This window comes from Dermacentor albipictus, unplaced genomic scaffold, assembly GCF_038994185.2.
Source record: "Dermacentor albipictus isolate Rhodes 1998 colony unplaced genomic scaffold, USDA_Dalb.pri_finalv2 scaffold_22, whole genome shotgun sequence".
Taxonomy (NCBI): domain Eukaryota; kingdom Metazoa; phylum Arthropoda; class Arachnida; order Ixodida; family Ixodidae; genus Dermacentor; species Dermacentor albipictus.
Window position 1 is genome coordinate 264,404 of NW_027225576.1, and position 18,107 is coordinate 282,510.

The 18,107-nt window shown below is 46.3% G+C and overlaps 2 protein-coding genes across 2 annotated transcripts in view; one reads left to right on the top strand and one right to left on the bottom strand.

Annotated features, from left to right (window-relative positions):
* Nucleotides 1-18,107, top strand: part of LOC139052412 (valine--tRNA ligase, mitochondrial-like) — a gene marked incomplete at its 5' end in the record, with an annotated part of 290,547 nt that overhangs the window by 262,732 nt on the left and 9,708 nt on the right. The window lies entirely within an intron of this gene.
* The window catches only part of LOC135897083 (uncharacterized), a 497,858-nt gene that overhangs the window by 70,881 nt on the left and 408,870 nt on the right, over nucleotides 1-18,107 (bottom strand). The window lies entirely within an intron of this gene.

The window sequence follows — 18,107 nt, forward strand, 5'->3', positions numbered from 1 at the left end:
GAAACGCGAAGTGCGGATCTGTGTCCAATGGCGTCGGTCTGTGTTGTTGCCCTTTGCGTCGAGAAAGTGATGCAGCGTTCGCGGAGGTCAATAATGGCGCCATATTCCTGGAGAAAGTCCATCCCAAGGATTAAATTGCGGAAACACTCGCGTAGAACCAGACAAGTGGCGAGAAAAGCAGCACCGCGAATTTCTACTCTGGCTGTGCATAAGCCAAGCGGTGTGACGACGTGGCCACCTGCCGTACGAATTGGTGCCCCGTTCCAGGGCAAAGTAACTTTTTTCAGAACACTCGCCAGTTTTCCACTAAGAATAGAGTAATCGGCGCCGGTATCTACAAGTGCACTCACTGTTTTTCCGTCGATCAAGGTGTGTCCAGTGAAATCTTGTTGGCGGGAACTGGTTCTGGCATCGTCGTGTTTTCGTTGTTCTGCGGTCGGCACGATACGAGGTCTTGAGCGTGTCGAGTATCAGCAGCCCCGCCTCGGAAGGTCGCTGATGTAAGTTTTCCCGGCGTGGACATGGTGATCACCCTTGCGTCGTCCTCGAGGTGGTATCGCGAGCAGGGAAATATTGCCGCGGTTAGGGTGAGCGTGACTGCCGCTGCGATGGGCCCGGTCTGCGCTGCTGTTCGAGGAATTCTGCGATGTCGCGTGGCCTTTGGCCGAACCTAGTTCGAGGTGAATCGATAGAAAAACTCCGCAGTCCGAGTCGTCGGTAGGGGCACTCCCGATACACATGACCAGCTTCGCCGCAGAGGTATACCACAGCGGTCGTCGATTGGATGCTCGCCAAACCTCTGATTTCCTCGCGGGTGTTCGGCGATCATCGAAATACGGTAGCGGAGTTGTCGGAGCGACTTGCACCGATTGCAACGCGACTGGCGGCGCCACATAAGTAGGTGCGAAAGCTTGGGCAGGGCTCAGTAATGTTTCTGCGTACGTCTTGCGCCGGGATTCGCTTGGCAGAGGTAGTGCTTCACTGCTGAAAAGAGATGCCTGCAGTGCCTGCTGTACTTCTTTGCGTACGACGCTGGCGAGGGAGCTGACTGGCGGTGGCGACGTACCGTGGTGCTCCTGCAGCTCGTCGTGAACCACTGAGCGAATCAGCTTGCAAAGCAAGGCGACGTCACAGACGAAGCCTACCAGCGTATCCGGAGTGCAGGCGACATTTACTTGTCGGTTGTACAAGTTCGACCGTTGCTTAAGGGTCTTCTCCATGGTGGTGGCTTCGGTGAGGAACTCCGCAACAGTCTTGGGCGTATTCCGAACAAGACCGCCAAAGGGCTGCTCCTTTACGCCTCTCATCAGACGACGCACCTTCTTCTCTTCCGACATGCTCGGATCGGCACACTGAAAGAGACGCGTCATGTCCTCCACGTACATCGTGACGCTCTCGTTTGGCTTTTGAATGCGTGACTCAAGGACCCGCTCCGCTTTTCCTCGGCGATCGGGGCTGGAGTAAGTCTCCAGTAGCTTGCACTGGAACTCAGGCCAGGATGACAGGGCACTTTTGTGGTTCATAAACCACGTGCGAGCACCATCCTGGAAGCTGAAGTAGACGTTCCTGAGTTTGGCGTTGTTGTCCCACTCGTTAAACGCAGCCACGCACTCGAACTCCGCCAGCCAGTCTTCCACATCTTCAAATGTGTCGCCATGAAGAGCCGTCGGCACTTGGGGGTTCAGCAGCGTTAGATAAGTTGGTGTCACCCGTTCCGTAGAAGTCGCAGTGATCGCAGTCATCACTTTTTCTTGGAGGTTTCCAAATTCTGGGGCGAGGCTGCGGATTCGCCGGCTTGTGCGATGAACTGGAGTCAACTCCAACTGTGAGGCTAGGTGCTTGCTGCCCAGTGGGGTCTCCTGCATAAGTTGAGCGTACCCAGCACCTCCACCAAATTGTCGCGTATACCCTGCTGGAGTATACAAGCCGAATCAAGATACAGGCGGTTGCACTTTACGAAAATGCAAGCGGCGACGCGCGATGCTGAGACAAACCTCGTGCTCCTCTTCTTCAGTCTCTTGCTGCGCCACACCATGTGGCAATATAATGACTGTCTTGTGAGCATGCGCTTTGCCTTCATCCTCTTTAGCATATGCTAAGTGACTGTCAGCTTTTTATCGTGACTGCCGTATGGTGATGGCAAGAAGCCTTCTGTTTTTTTTTTCTATAACCTTGGCTTGTTTGGCCATCGTAGCTATTGCCATTTCGTTATTGATATGGAAGAAAGAACAATGGCATAGGAAACAGCACACTGTAAATATGACTGAATGGGATGTTTGGCATGTTTGGCCTCGAGATTGGCATAGAAGCTTGGAAGGCACGGTGCGTTGTATAATGCCGGTTCCAGAAAGTCAGCTTCGCCTCGGTACAGAAATGTTACTTGGTGAAGCATGCGCAAAAGTATTGCAGTGAAGTATAACAAGCGTGGGAAGGGGCTATTGCTACGGGACACAGTATGTATTCCTTAATTATACACGTGTGCACCCCGTATTTCCTGTCACGGTACGAGCACCGATATGCCTAATACATGTACCGACAGGCATTCAGAGCGGTTTCAAATGTGCCTGTGGCGGTTTGAGCTTCTAAGGGCTGTAAATGACATGCATTTATTTTTCCAACTGGCTGATTTTTCGGACGTTTTGGCGGCCCCTAGGGAGTTGAAATGGTCCCTGGGGCGAACGAGTGGCGGAAGGAGGACAAGAACAGAAAGGACCTACGCATTGAGGAATGAACGGGAAAGGAAGCGTGCTGCTGTTGTTTTGAAGGAGCTTGAGCTCAAAAAACAATGTGTCGGCTGAGGCCGAGATGCAGGTGTCCCTCATCCAAACCAAAATAAACTCTTTAAAGCAGTGAAACACAACACTGCGGCGTCTTGCGCAGGCTGAGAGTATGTCAGGACAATTGAGGTTGACTTATGAGCTGTTGAGAGAGAATCTCAATTGTGACAAATTTCGGGCCTCGTACCACTGAGCTTGCTATCAGTTGAAAGAAAAAGCCGCTATTCGAAAATATTTGCTTCTGTATGCATCTCCTTTTTATTCGTATTTTAGAATGTCCAACCCCATTGGCAATTTGTTTTGAAGACATTTTATTTGCTGTGTATTTTACTCCCCTCCCTTCTATTCTCATTTTGAATAACATAAACACTACTCCTTAGTATTCAAATTGGGCTGTCATTCTTTTTTTCATATGCTTAGTAGAGAGTGACAGCATCGGGCGATATGGTTTCAGCCTGTCTTGACATAAGACATAGTTCTGCATCACTCAGGGAATTTCGCAAAGGCATTTAGGGAAAACCTGGAAAACTCAGAGAATCTGGAAATGTCAACTTGGTAGACACCCTGTGGAAGTGGCACACCCAGACGGCATCACTTTTGCAGTGCTCCTGTTTTTCTGTCAGAATTTACCATAAAAACTCAAATGTGCTTGAAATCAGTCAGGACATTCCCTACTCTGTTCCTTCAATGCCTGCCCAATGACACCAAAACAGGGAATTTCTTAAAGGACACTAGTTCTCGAGTACTAGTTGACCATAGATTATGGAGCCCGATTAAGGTCATGATAACTCCCTTTCACCAGATGTCATGCGGCAGTGACAGTGGCAGCAGAGCATTGTATAATTTGTCATGCTCTAGCAGCAACTGCTATAAAATGTCTGGAGACTGTGGCACCTCAGCATTTGACCACTGGCTCCCTTACATTTGTGAAGTGGCAGGGCAGGCTTTGTAAATTATATACAAGAAGCTGCAATCAGCAGCTCACTGTTGTGGCTTAACCCTTCAAGGTTGGAAGACTGGCTAAGCTACTGCAGTGCATTTTTTTTTTAGTTTTTTTCTGCAGACCTGAAGACAATTAGCGCTCCTGTGTTGCTCCCCACTTCTTCCATATGGCGTGCTTTATTTTGTGCTCGTTTTAAATAACATCAGATGCCACAAGGAGCTGTTCAAGAGTGAAGTTGGAAGCATAGACTTCCTTGTGTGCTGTGAAGCCCATCTTTGTTACAATGTAAACATTTTTTTTTCTTGTTAGACTTCACCTTTCTGACAGAAATCTTCTGCATGGTGTAGCATTATGTGATCATTAGAAAAAAGAATGCTGTCTTTCTTATGGAGGATCAGCACGGACCCAGCCAACTCCCCATTTCAGGAACAACGGTGCATTAAAAAAAAGGGGGGGGGGGGGGGTAATGTGAGCCGGCACACCAGCCTGCGTGCCACACACTTTCACCACACTAGCCTTTGATCCGCGCGCCCCGCTCGATACGATGGCTTTGTCACTGTCACACTCTCTTGTCTCTCTTGACTCCCTTCTACCCCTTCCCCATGAGACTCTTGTTTTGGAAAAGTGAAAGGGAGATGGGAGAAAGGCATGTGGGGATGGCGATGGGACGAAATCCTGCCAAATCCTACAAAAGCGGGTGTGGTAGCTCCCCCCTCTTTTTTTTTCACGCAATCCTCACCCGTTATCTTGGAGGTAATATGCAGCACGTGCCAAGGTAGGGTAAACAAAGATGGCTGATAGCGTCATCCCATTGCAGGCGACACTATCAGACGCAGGGGCTTGTGAAAGCATGTGCAAGCTTCGCAGGCTTCATTTCATGCTGTCGATAAAACAATATCTTTGGCACGGCATGAAACTGTATCTTTGGTCGTGGACTCTTATATTCAACAAAATGATTTTTTCCTCGATGAAATTAGTTTTTTCTCGATCGCATAATAATTTTAAAAATTTTAGGGCCCCTTTCATGGAAGAAAAATATGTCAGCGACTGTATTTATTTGCTTAAAGGGGCCTTGAACCACCTTTCTCTGAAGCCTCAAAAGCACCTTCGGACAAGTTTTGTACCTCCCAGGAACATATAAGTGAAATTATTTTTTAACAAGACCTAGCAGGAGCGTAGATATTACGAGAGGAATATTTATGTCTCTCATTCCTCCTCAACATCCTCTGTTCCGACAGAGGGAGACGGAGCCTATGGTGATGCCCCGCCCACGGCGTTACGTCCCCAGGCTTCAATGTTGTGTTTCTTCTTTCGCTGCTACTTTTCGTGCAAATTAACGAGTGCTGGGTGCTGTTGGCAACATGGTATTTCCGGTCGCCTGCTTCTGAGTGCGCGCGGCGGTGCAACTGGTCCTCCAAACCGCTGTTTGTAATGTCACCTGTGCACGCCTTGTTTCAATAGTGTGCGTAGTTACATTGGTAGCGCGCATAAGAGCTCGCCGATGGATCCCACGCTCCGTGCTCGCATATTGTACTCATTGTACGCGCTGACCACCACGGAATCAGCGGCTTTAGAACTAAGTGGCAGCGCCGCATCATAAGCTTCGTAAGGTTTGATACCACTTCTGGTGTTCAAAACCACTCGAAACAAACGAGGTACGAAGGCGGCGATTCCGAAAAGGCAGTACGGTCAAAAATATTTTGAACAGATGCGGGTGCGCTGGATGGGCGTCACTGAGCCATGGCTGAGCGTCAGCAGACAACAGTTGGTTTCGTCAGGAAGTGCGTCATATGAAAATTTAAAGCAAAGTTTTCGCTTACTTCAGCTTTTCTTCAGCCTGTTTAGTTAACTGTGTCAATTAATATCCACACTAACAGTAGGAAGAAGTGCAGTGATCCAAACACCCATCTTGACTGATGTCAGCGATCAGCCAATACGAGCCATCTTAAGGGAATGTGCTTTATGACGAAATAAAGCACACAGAAGAGAGGGAGGAAATGGCTTCTTTTGAAACGAGAGCATTTGAAAAAAAGGTGACTTTGTGCTCCGCTTGTGAGCCCCACGCGTCGCGCACGAGTGCAAAACTTGGCTGAGATGTTCACAGCAGCATGTAGGTACCATCCGCTGAATGTGTTTTTTTGCAAAGCCCAAGGGGTGGTTCAGGGCCCCTTTAAGAGGTCCAATTTCAATATATTGAAGTAAAGTGTCAACTTTACCGACTTCATTATGTCTAAGTTTAGCTATAGTGTTTTAGAAACATTGTTATAGTAAAAAAACTTATACATGGGATGCCGTTTTGCACCCTTGAAAAAGCTTTGACGAGGCCTTGCAAGTCCTTGAATATCCTTTAATGTTTGTCTCCGAGGCCTGTACAAACCCCAAGAAAGCTTTAGCATGGTGCCAACCCCAATTTCTCTGTTAAATACAGTAGTATACATAAAATGCAGAAATGCTCCCATTACACAACCACTTGATCGATTTGCGTCAAACATGTTGCATTCGACAGAAAGTTCTAGCAACTGTAGGAAGGAATATTTTGATTTGAGACACCATACATTTAAAGAAAGTTTAACCACAGAGTTTACAAGTCCGTATCTCTGCTTCAAAAACAGATATCACAGTTCTGTAAACTGCATCAGTAAAAAGATGTTAGGTGAACTTAAGCAGAACAATGTGATATGTAAGTTCACAGCTTATGTGAAATTTTTACAATTTATATAAGAGTTTTGCAATCGTCATGTACTAGCAAAGTAGTGGTGCATTCTGGAACAGTGTGTAATACAAAAATTTTATGTTTTAGTTGTCTCAGTAGGTGCACTTTACAGATTTGTGTTATTGTTATTTAGTATTACTGAGTTGCAAGGGTAAAAACTTGATACTTGAGTTTTCTTTTTCAGCAGTATTTATGAAAAAAATTGACAGAACAAACATTTGCTTCCTACAGTCACTACAGTTTACCTTTTACTTTTAACTTCAACAAGCCTCATCAAAATTGGTGTGGTGACCACTGAACAAAATGATTTCTCTGTACCAATGTATTTATATAGGAGCTCATTAGGTAAAGTACTACAGTGAATGCGAGTGTGAGTGAGTGCCAGTGAGTGTGAACATGAGTGAGTGCCAGTGAGTGTCAGTGAGTGTGAGCGGAGGTGAGTGTGAGTGGGAGCAAGTGCCAGTGAGTCTGAGTGGAAGTGAGTGCTAGCGAGTATGTGTGAGTGGGAGTGTGAATGTGAGTGCGAGTGCAGCTGAGTGTGAGCGTGAGTGAGTGAGTGCAAGTGAGTGTGAACTTGAGTGAGCGCTTGTGAGTTTGAGTGGAAATGAGTGTGAACGTGGTGTTTGAGTGAGTGGAGGTGAGTGCGAACGTGAGTTTGAATGCAGGTGAGTGTGAACATGGGTGAGTGAAGGTCAGCGTGAAGCTGAGTTATTGAGTGGGGGTGAGTGTGAATGCGAGTGAGTGCTTGTGAGTTGAGGTGACTGTATATGAGTGCGAATGATGGTCTGAATGTGAGTGCTCGTGAATGTTGGTAGACGTGAGTACGAAGGTGAGTGAGTGAGCGTGAGTAGACATGAGTATTAATGTGAGTGAGTATATCACAGTTAGCACAACTGAAGACGTTTAAAGTTTCCTTTAAGAGTGGAACGAGATAGCGTAAACGTGCTATGTTCGCGTCGGAAATCATGGGAGGCTGTTGTTGGCGGACCCTATCAAAGGGGAAGTGGACGCAGCATTGAAGGCATGTGCATGGGCTACGTCCGAGCTTCTTCATACAAAATGCCTTTAAGAGCGTGCGCACCATCGACCGACAGTGGCTGAGTTCGACAATAAAGAAAAAAAGAAGACAGTGGTTGAATGGGTTAACATGCTTGTCTCGCAACCCATAGTCCCTGGGGTTGAATCCCCGGCCAGCAGCTTTACTTTCAGGTTCACATCTATTTATTTATTGCCTTTATCGGAAATTTTCGCTCACGGCCAACAGATTGGTCTCACACCGGATTGTGGCCCCGCGAAAAACAAAAACAAATAGCCATCTTCACAACTCAGGCTGACGAGCATGCCATTGCAGCTCAAGCAAGTACTTTTCCGGTGATCGTAGGTGTAGCAAGAGAGAGGGCTAGCTGCGGGGAGGGGGGGGGTCATTAAAATTGTGCCTTTATGGTGTATGTATTACACATGATTCAGCGAACTTCTCAGATAATTTCTGGGGTTTTACTTTCCAAAAGTACGTTATGATTAAGAGGCATGCCGCAGTGGCGAACTCGGGATTAACTTTGAACACCTGGGGTTCTGGCATTCCGCCCCCATTGAAATGTGGCCGTGGCGGCCGGGGATCGAACCCGTGTCCACGAGCTTAGCAGTACTACTTTTCAAATATAATGACACTTGCCAGAACCACAGGAATAGCCTCAAACAATAGCACAAACACAAAAGCTAACAGATTCTATTATGCTCAGTTCGACGTGCCTACTGGTGTAAATTATAGGATTACCGGTATTTTGGGCTGTTCACCACGTTTGTGATATTTCCACCCAAAACTGCTTTCGTAGGAAAGTGAAATAAAATCTGCAAATGTTCCAATTAACTAGTTTTTTCAGGACTGAAAAAACTAAGCGTAGAGACATATCTCCTCATCCCAAACGCCTTGCAGGCTTCCTCTCATCACTTGACACTCACCCTGCCAGTTTCGGCTCTTGGGAGGCGTAGAGCAGCTTCCATAGAGTTACGTGAGTTGAGACATTAAATAATAAGTTCTGCTGTTCGCGCATGTGTTTTTATCATATCTAATATGGTGCAATACTTGAAAAACATTGACAGAGTGCTGCTAACCTGCCCAAAGCAAGTGATTGTAGTGCATTTTGGCGGAATATCTGTGTTTCATCGGTTTTTTTTCCGCATTATGTTGGCTGTCTGCTTCTAGTCGGAACTGATTTGAAAGCAGGTTACCTTCTCCAGCCCTGAGAAACTTGCACATACCACATTGCTGTAGTGTATAGTTTTTCGTATTCCCAGCATTTATTGTGCGAATGGCTCTTTCGCTGAATCTTTGTTGTTAGGTGGGCCAAGGGTGGAAGAACATTTCCTTTCCAGCAGCGAAAAGCACGCGAAATAAATGCGCCCAAGCAGGCAAATGGAAGTCGCGTAGCGCTTATTTATTCTTTTAGGAATACTGTGGATCTCACAAGAGATTGTTGCAGGGAAGGCATACGTATAAATACAAAAGAAGCACAATCAAATAAGTTATACAATGGAAAACACTAAAACACTAGCAGAATTAATACATGAAATTATTAGTAGCAGTACGCTTGGTATTACTAAAAAATAGAAATCGCGAAAAATACAATGACAGGATGCACAATGATGCGATCAGATTATTCCGCCAAAATCCCGATACAGGTTTTTTTTCTTTAATTGTTCACAGAAACTGCTCAGCATGTACATTAATTTCCACCATAGATAATGTTACACTTCACTTGTGTGGCAACTGTTAGCACGAGCGCAAAGCGCAGAGACATTCAAAATCAGGCACCTTTGCAAATGGCAACAAAGAGCCTGGAAAAGTAACTCGGCTTTAGGGAGGCGCCGACGAGTCGCCGAGACACGACTGTTAAAAGTCATGCGAACCGTGAGTGCGCGTGCGTGTGTGTACCAGTGGCGCCCCGTGCTTGCAGGTGCGCACATGAGACGGTTATGCCCATTTATGATCCAATCTTGTGCCTGCATTCCTGATTAGACCAAACCGTGCTAGGGTGACCTAGAATACTGGGAGGGTGAAGTTTTTTCGGAGAACTGTCACACCACCGTGCTACTTTGCCGCTCCCGTGGGCGTTCTCCGCTGTAGAAGCTTTGCCAAAGCGGCAGGTGTCGGCTATGCGCTTTATATTTGGGCGCTATTAGCCAACATTGCGATAATAAGCTCCTGTAATGCACTACGTAACTGCTAGATAATACTGCAGCGACTTGCCATACAGAGAATGCATTTGTGTGCTGCAAATACGGCAATTTTGTATATTTCCTTCTATGCTTGCAGGTTTGTCACAGCAATGGTTCGCACTTGTGGGGCTGTTTCTGGCGCACATTCAGCGCGCACTTCATTGTGAGCGGAGGTATATAGTTAAGTGTGGCATGACGAACGTAAACATGCGGCAAAATAAAATAAGCACGAGATGACACACATAACCAGGAGAACAAAGGAGATATAAACGGCTTGCTCATGCTAACACTTTGTGCTTTTCATTTACTTTCTTTTATTTCATGCGTTAGATTTGCTGTACAAGACCACCTCCTGCGCTGTGCTGTTTCCTTCGTGACATTAAAGGTAGCAATTTATTCTGTATGCTCGCTGGTTCGTACATAGCAACTATACTCGCTGATCATTTAATACGTAGTTGTAATTACATAATGAAAAGAGATAACGTATAAGGACGTAAACTACTCACGTTTTACTGCCATTGAAGGCAATAGCAGTACTAATATTTAAAGTTAACAGAAATATGTGCAGTGCATCAGGCACAGGGGTGGTAATTTAATGCAAACATACATAACATCGTCATGCACAATAAATGCATGCTAGTTTGCGTAACAGTCTTACATTAGGCAATAAATTACGCTTATCCCACTGGCGGGCCGTTTGCATATGATAGCATGAGTCAAGTTACATGTTGATGATTTATGAGAGAACTCACGGATTATATAACAAGGCTGTTGTAACAGTTAAACTTTCACATAATAAATGCATAAACAGCTGGGCCTGTAATAGTTATGTATACATTTCAATCTAGAAAAAATAAATTTGTGTATAAATGGAAAATTTCCTAAAAGGAGGAGGGGCTGGATAAATGCAGATGATGCAGATGAGACATCCAGTCAACCCGCCAGGGTTGACTGGATGTTTTCGCGTCATATCACCTCCAGACCTTGCTCCTTTCTCTTTTCTCATTCACCTATCATGCGTAAAGTGAAGCCCCTGCAGCTTTCTAGTTATGCGGCCTAATCTTAGTAATGTTGTCTCCCCATTACATCGTCACTTCCTGTCTCCTAACCTTTCTCGCTTCTCATATTGAGCTATAATACGGCATAATGTCGTCCCCACATTGCATCACCGCTCCCAATGTTTCTCTACTTTCTTCTCTTTGCTCATTCCGCACGCAGTTACACGCCTCCGCAGCATTGCTAGGTATTGCATGATTGCATCAATTCACAGCCAGTGATGATTTCAAGATGATGCAGGTGGTGCAAAGCCAGAAAATGTGGCTTGACCGAAAGGCTGATAGAAGACGGCAACCACTTCGGTGCAGAACTGAATCACGCCGAATGCGTGTCTCAAAAAAGTGGTAAAAGGCTCATTTTTTACATTTGCGGCTATGTGACTAGGAACTTTGTTCTGAAAACAAGTGTGAACACATTCTACTAACCAAGAAAGAGTGTGTTGTCCAGCTCAGTGCACCTGATTACACACGTCTAGCTGCGGGACAAGGGAAGCTTGCTGTATCTGCTGGCCATCTCTTTAGATTTGTCAGAAAATTTGAGAACCTTTTCACAAGGTGTTTCAGTATTTGGGAGCTTCATCACGAAAGCGTGGTGCATGGTCGTTATTGAACTCATCAGGAAAAAGTGTGAAGTTGTGGTCGGGTGCCCCATTCGCTGCACGCACTTGTCGATGAAATTGCTTTCTATGCAACTACTTGTCTCCATTTTTTTTGCAAAGTCTTTGAAGCGCGCGAACACTAACCACCACCAATCTTCAAATATCTGAAGTTAAGCTGCTGTACGTGAGGCTGGATTAGTTGAATCTGTTTTAAACGTTCTCATCTATTGCACTTTTTATGGTGAAGCAATCCCAGCAGCTCGGATGATTATCTTTTATTGATGTACGGTGATCCCTGTAGAGAGACACAAAGCCGACGCCTGACTGACCCCAGCCAGTGCCTCCTCTATTTTTTCAGTGCCTGGGCGAACGCTCTCCCCAGGCCGTCGGGCGCCCGCGTCGCCGCCGCCGCGTGGCGGCGCTGTGTGAGTAGGATAGTAAGCTGGCGCTGACGGGCCGCGCGCAGTACGAAGCAGACGAATTCGTGTTTGCATCCGCGTTTGATTGCATTTCCGATTTTTCTCAGGCTTTTGCAGGTACGTATTCTGCATGCACTCTGTCCGGTCGCGCTGACAATGCGAAACTTGCATTCGTATTTCATAGTATCCGTTTTCTTTTTTCTCAGGCTTTTGCACGCTTGTGTTGCACATGCAGCCTGTCCGGCCGCGCTAACACTGCGAAACTTTGAATTCGTATTGTTCTTCTTTCAGGATTTTGCAAGCACGTGTTCCCTATGCCTCAGTATGTCTTACTGTTGCGTACCATTGTGCAAATCGAACGGAAAGAAAAAGACTGTCGGGCTGTCGTTCCACGAAATACCAGCTGCCGCTGGTATACGAGAGAGGTGGCTTGCAGTAATTAGGCGGGGTGATTGGTCGCCTAATACAACTTCAAACTACACTAGAGTATGCAGCCGCCATTTCAGAACAGAAGACTTCATAGAAGGAAAAAAACGGCGGCTCAAGAAGGATGCAGTTCCGTCCGTCTTTGCAGACTACCCTTCACGTTTGCAGCCGAAGGCAACAATTAAACGAAGCATGGCAAGTATCACTAAACGTGACCGTGCTGTGAACGAACAGTCAACGAATGATTGCACCAGTAGCCATGCTGCCTCGCGACCGCTGTCATGTGCAACGCAGGCAACAACAGGTCCCGAAGCTGAAGAATCGGAGCCGATGGATACTACAAGCGCTACCTGCGAAACAAGAGACCATCATGGTCTACAGTGCCAGAATGAATGCGTGCACAGTGCTGACCAGGCTGCCTCATGCGACAAAAGTGTCCAGGTCGACAGCCATTCGGCCTCTGCTTTGCTCTCTACCGAAAAGGCCAAATGGAAGAGAAAAGAAAGAGATCTGAGGAGCCAGATACTGAGACTACATCAGACAATTGAAAAGTACAAAGAGGAGCTCAAGAAACTGCAGGAGGACTCTTTGACTGCAGACGTTTCCTACATTAGAGAAAGAGCAGCAGAGAAAGAGGCTTCAGCATTGTTTCTCGTGGACCAAATTACCAATTACAAAAAAAAAGGCCTACCTGGTCTGAAGAAACTACTCGACGTTGTGTGGTGCTGAGGCATTTATCAACGAAAGCCTATGAACATATTCGAGGGGAGATGCTTTTGAAGCTTCCAGACCGAAAGACCCTAACCAACTATATTGGAACTACAAGTGGTGAGACCGGCTTCAGCAAACTGGTGGAAGCTCGGCTGATATGTGAAGCCGAAAACTTTGACAAACCGCAATCAAAGGTCTGCTCGCTCATCGTTGACGAGATGAGGGTAAAGCAGAAGTTGCAATACAACAAGCAACGTGACTGCTTTGTTGGGCAAGTAGACATCGGGGTGGAAGAGCAAAACGGTGACCTTGTCTTAGCCAATTCGCTCCTGTGCTTTGTCATCAGTGGACTGACAACAAAGTTTCGGATTCCAGTTGCCTACTATTTTACAAAAGGGCTAACGGGCCCCCAACTCCACAAGTTGCTGATTTTCGTCATGCAAAAAGTGGAAGCTTGTGGGTTTAGGATTGTTCGCCTTGTCACGGACAATCATAAAGTGAACGTGAATTGCATGAAACTGCTTGGAAATGGCCTGCTTACCTACCGGATTGAACACCCCTGTGATCGCAGCAGGATTCTTTTCATTAGCTTTGATCCGTGCCACGTGCTGAAGAACGTGAGGTCACAGTTTCTATCGCGTGACTTTGGCCCGAAAGGTGAGATTTCTGCTTCACACATAAAAGACCTCTACCAACTGCAGAAAGGCTTGTCTGTAAAGCCTGTTCGGTTTTTAAGCAGGAAGCATGTTTATCCGAGCAACATAGAAAAGATGAACGTGGCAAGAGCCGTCCAGCTCATGTCTCCAAGTGTAACCGCTGCCTTGGAACATCTCAAGGATCAGGCTGGACACACTTGTGCACTGTCATTTTCAGCCGCAGGCCCAACAATTACGTTCATGAAGAACGTTTATCGGTGGTTCGTGCTTCACGATGTCAGCAACACGACGCAGCACATACGCCACAATTTTTCGGATGGCCGTCAATTTGACGACAGTGCTGATCCGCGGCTTGAATGGCTTGAGGTCACTTTTCCTATGTACTTGGAGACATTAAAGAAAAGATCTGGACATGCTCGTGAATTCCTCACAGCCGAAACGTATGAAGCAATTCTGTTAACCACCTATTCGACAGTGGCGTGCGTCAGATATCTGTTGACAGAAGAGAAGTTTTCTTTTGTGCTCACTCGAAAATTCAACAGCGATCCAATTGAATCGCTCTTTGGAAGTTTGCGAATGTCATCCGGGTGCAACGACATGTTGGACGTTCGGGCTGCACTGTCAGGCCTCGAAAAACTACTGAAGACCGGGATTGCTGTGTCGAATGCAGCCTCCAATATTGCCCACAAAGAATGTGGTGCAATGTCGGGACACATACTGTGTGATGCACATTCCTCTGCACAACCAACTTCTGCTTCAGCTTCAATACCTCCCCTGCCGTCGACTGTGCAAGCAGTGCCCCAGCTCTCGAGAGCAAGATTGGCATTGCAGAGACTTAATACCACAATTTTGCCACAGCAGCTGTCATCGCTTCAGATTTCGGCTACCGCCTATGTGGGGGGCTACATTGCACGGGTTGTAGGTGAGCATATTGACTGCGAGAACTGTGTTACTTTGTGTACGAAGCCGGTGAGCAACCAGCCGCTCTTTCAGCTCACTCGGAGCCAAGATCGAGGTGGGCTGCTCTACCCGTCGGACCAACTTCTCTTTGTCCTGGACTGTTTAAGAGATTTTGCTGACCGTGCACTGCAGGAGCACCAGACCTTGCAGAAGCCATTGACTACCTTAGTGGAGTACGCCGTCCCAGCTCTTTGTTCTTCAAAGTTGCTAAAGTGCAAGAGCAATGACAGCAACGAGCACAGGCTTAAGCTCATGAACCTCATATCGGTTCGTTTCCTGAGGCCGCTCCTCTGCAACTACGCCTTCAATGTTACTGATAGGCACGACGCAGTTAAACATTTCGTAAGAAAGCCCCTTTCGCGAAAGCACGCGAAACTGTGAGAGTGGCACACGCTTCAATGACATGTGGTAGCTTCCTTCCGCAATAAATGCTTTTATTTCCACCATTGAAATGGTAAAATCAATGTGAGCCATGACTCGCAACTCATTGATATTGAAGACATGAACCTCCCTATTTGCGGAGTAATGTCTGCATGCAGGTTCTGCAGAACTTCATGTGTTGCAGAATCGCGCGGCAGAACGCGCTTTTTGTTTGTTTTTGCATCGTTACGATTCAACAGCTTTGAGTTCCTAAATGACACGGCACAGCTCCTCATTTTCTGACGCCAGCTGTGGCTTCCTTGCGGTGGCAACAAATGTAATTCTCAAAAGCTTTAAGAAGGAAACGTGGCATCACGTCTTGCCGTAGAGCAGTCTCACGACATTACGTGCCATTTAGCGCGTGAACTCCCGGCTTGCGTGCAGCCTGCTACACGAGTTGACGTTAGGGGCTCTTTCAGCGCCCAAGCGTTCCCATTATATGGTGACAAGCACTGCTTTCAAATATCGACTTTCATATAAGCGAACATAACGGCGACAGAACATTTTTCCACGCATTGGATTTCAACTGGCGCGCGCTCTCGTATCGGCGCAGCACACGACGCGCAAGCGCATCGAACAGCAATAGCCGCGAACGACACATGCCTCTAAAATAGGCTGGTTGCCCAGAGCGACAAGTGCTTCAGGGTTCGTGTTTACAAAGGTCTTGCTTGTACTTGAAACAATGCGAATACAGTCGAAAGCTCAACCATTTAACAACTGCGTATACAGTCGCGCCCTGCGTTTCAATGAGCGACGATGATCCTACTCCGGCGGCGGCGCGTGGCGGCGAAAAGCCGTACTAGAGCCGACGGCCGGTTCCCTTGGTTCTCCGCTCCATTTCCCAGGCACAGAAAAATAGAGGAGGCACTGCCCCAGCATACTCCGAAACGCCCACTCTGTACCTGTCTATAATGAATATTTGTTGTCTCATGTTATATTTTTGTCAGGCACGGATAGATCTCTATATTTGTTGAGTATATTTTTTATTTATATAGAGCAGGTTTGTATTCCTGAACAATTTTCTAAGGTATTTTAAATAACACTTTTACGTTTGTAAATTGCTTGCTCTATTTTTGATTTGGCAGTTAATTTATGCAACGAAACCTATGCCTTTAATTTAATTTTATCTGGATATCTGTAAAGTCTCTTTCTGTGGGACACCTTTTGTGTAAAACCTTGTGGAATAAAGTTTACCTGGCATTGCTTTTATTTCTAATATCTGCATTTAATGCAAGCTTCGTCTAAGCACGGCGAAGCTTGTTGCTGCGTGCTATCTCTGAAGCGAAATAAGCTAACATGATTACGGCGCTACGGCCGTCTCAACTCCATCTCGTTTCCCTTAAGCTCTCTTTCGGTGCTCTTTGGATAATAAAGTACTAGTTGAGGCTTACAAATTGTCGAATGAAGACATTTGGATATGACTATAAACCACTGGCAACCGTGACTGGAAAGCTTTTAGTGGCGAGCAAAGCTGTAACTGCACCTATGTACTGCAGTTGACTGTGCGAGCAATTTAGTTTGTTTTCGTTATACTTAATTTTTGCATGCATCACCCTTTTGCTCAAATACACATGCGAATAACTTTGTTTTCGTTCTCTCCTTGTGCGTGCGACTTCATTTTGTGCATTTCTACATGCGTACAGCTCCCACATTACCATTTCTGAACTCTAGCACCGGAACTAGGCTGCACTGATGCCGTTCGACACATGATTTTTCCATTATCTTGCTGCTCCAGCACTAAGACAATACTTAAAGATAGGTAAGTTCCATGCCATACCGCACCATTGAAGTTAAATAGCCTCCAAGTGTCCTGCGTAGAAAGTGAATGCAAGAGAACTACAGCGCGTAGGAGACGCCCCTGGCTTTCCACTTGCATCCCGAGTGCAGAAAGCCCACGGGTCCGGCGCAGCAGCGGCACAGTTCCCCGGAAAAGCCTCACGCGGGGCTGGTGCTTTGGACACTCTCCCAGTATTCTATGCACGGAGGATTCTAGGTCACTCTAACCGTGCTCGTGTTCCAGACCGCTGTGTGAATCTCCGCATGGCTCCCATTGGTCGAGTTAATGCAGCCGTTCTTTTCGACGCTAGCACCAAGTTGTCCTTCAGTTACAGCCCTTTCGGGCGGACGATACTTTCGGAAAGTGGTAGTGCACATGGTTGTTTACGTTGTCGTGGCAACAGGAAGAGCAGCCACGCGGCACCTCCTCGGCAAAGCAGCTTTTTAAAAGTTATTATAGTGACTTGTCCGTCTCACTACCCGCTCCCCCCCCCCCCCCCATGTCGCGTGCGCAGTTTTTTTGTTGTTGCTTTTTCCTGTGCCCACAGCACATTCTTTATGCACGCATCCTACGCTGCGCAATAGCTATATGTTTTTTTTTTTTTTTTCATTCAAATACACCTAATGGAAGGCATGCCCCGTGTGAGTACACAAATAATGCCAATGCGTCCTTCAAAGCATATAGACGCATTGGAATTGCTCGTTCCAGACTCCAGTACTGTGAAGACAGACCCCTGTAAGGGATATAAAGAAAGAGCGCGCTGCTCTGTAGGTGTGAATGCTTCTAACTTCTGTACTTGCTGGCATACACTATGGTTCTCTGTTGCTCGATGTAGCGTTGTATTAAACAAGTTTGTTTTACATCGTCTTGCCTACGTGCCATTCCCTCCTCGATGATCAACGAGGGGCAAGCTCCGAGCGAACGCTGTTGAAGTTGGCGGCCGCTCGAAGTCATTAAGGTATATAAATATAAATCATTAGCAATGGAAGGACTAAATTCATGCCGTTCCCTAATTGTTTTAGGGAAATATGAATATTTAAAGCAATTTGAGTTAAGCTGTATTCATTAGGTGTTCTAGAGTGCTTGTGGCGTGTTGACCTTGAACGATTCAAAGAACTTTGTACGGATGTGTCAATAATTCTGTCATCATGAATAAATTGAAATAAGGACTAGTCGTGCTTGTTTTGCTCTACTTAATTTTTTGCAGTGTTAATAAACCAGCTCTTTTTAATAACTCAGTCGATGAATCCATTAACTTGTATTTATTATAAATGAATCTTGTTGCCTTCCTCTGCACCCCCTCTTATGAGTTTTGTGTATGTAAATCAAACAATACATGCATACTCCAGCACTGGTCAAACAAGCATTTTATAGGTTAGCAGATTTGTATCTGGTGGCGCAAGACGAAGGCGCCTTCTCAGAAAGACGAGTCGCT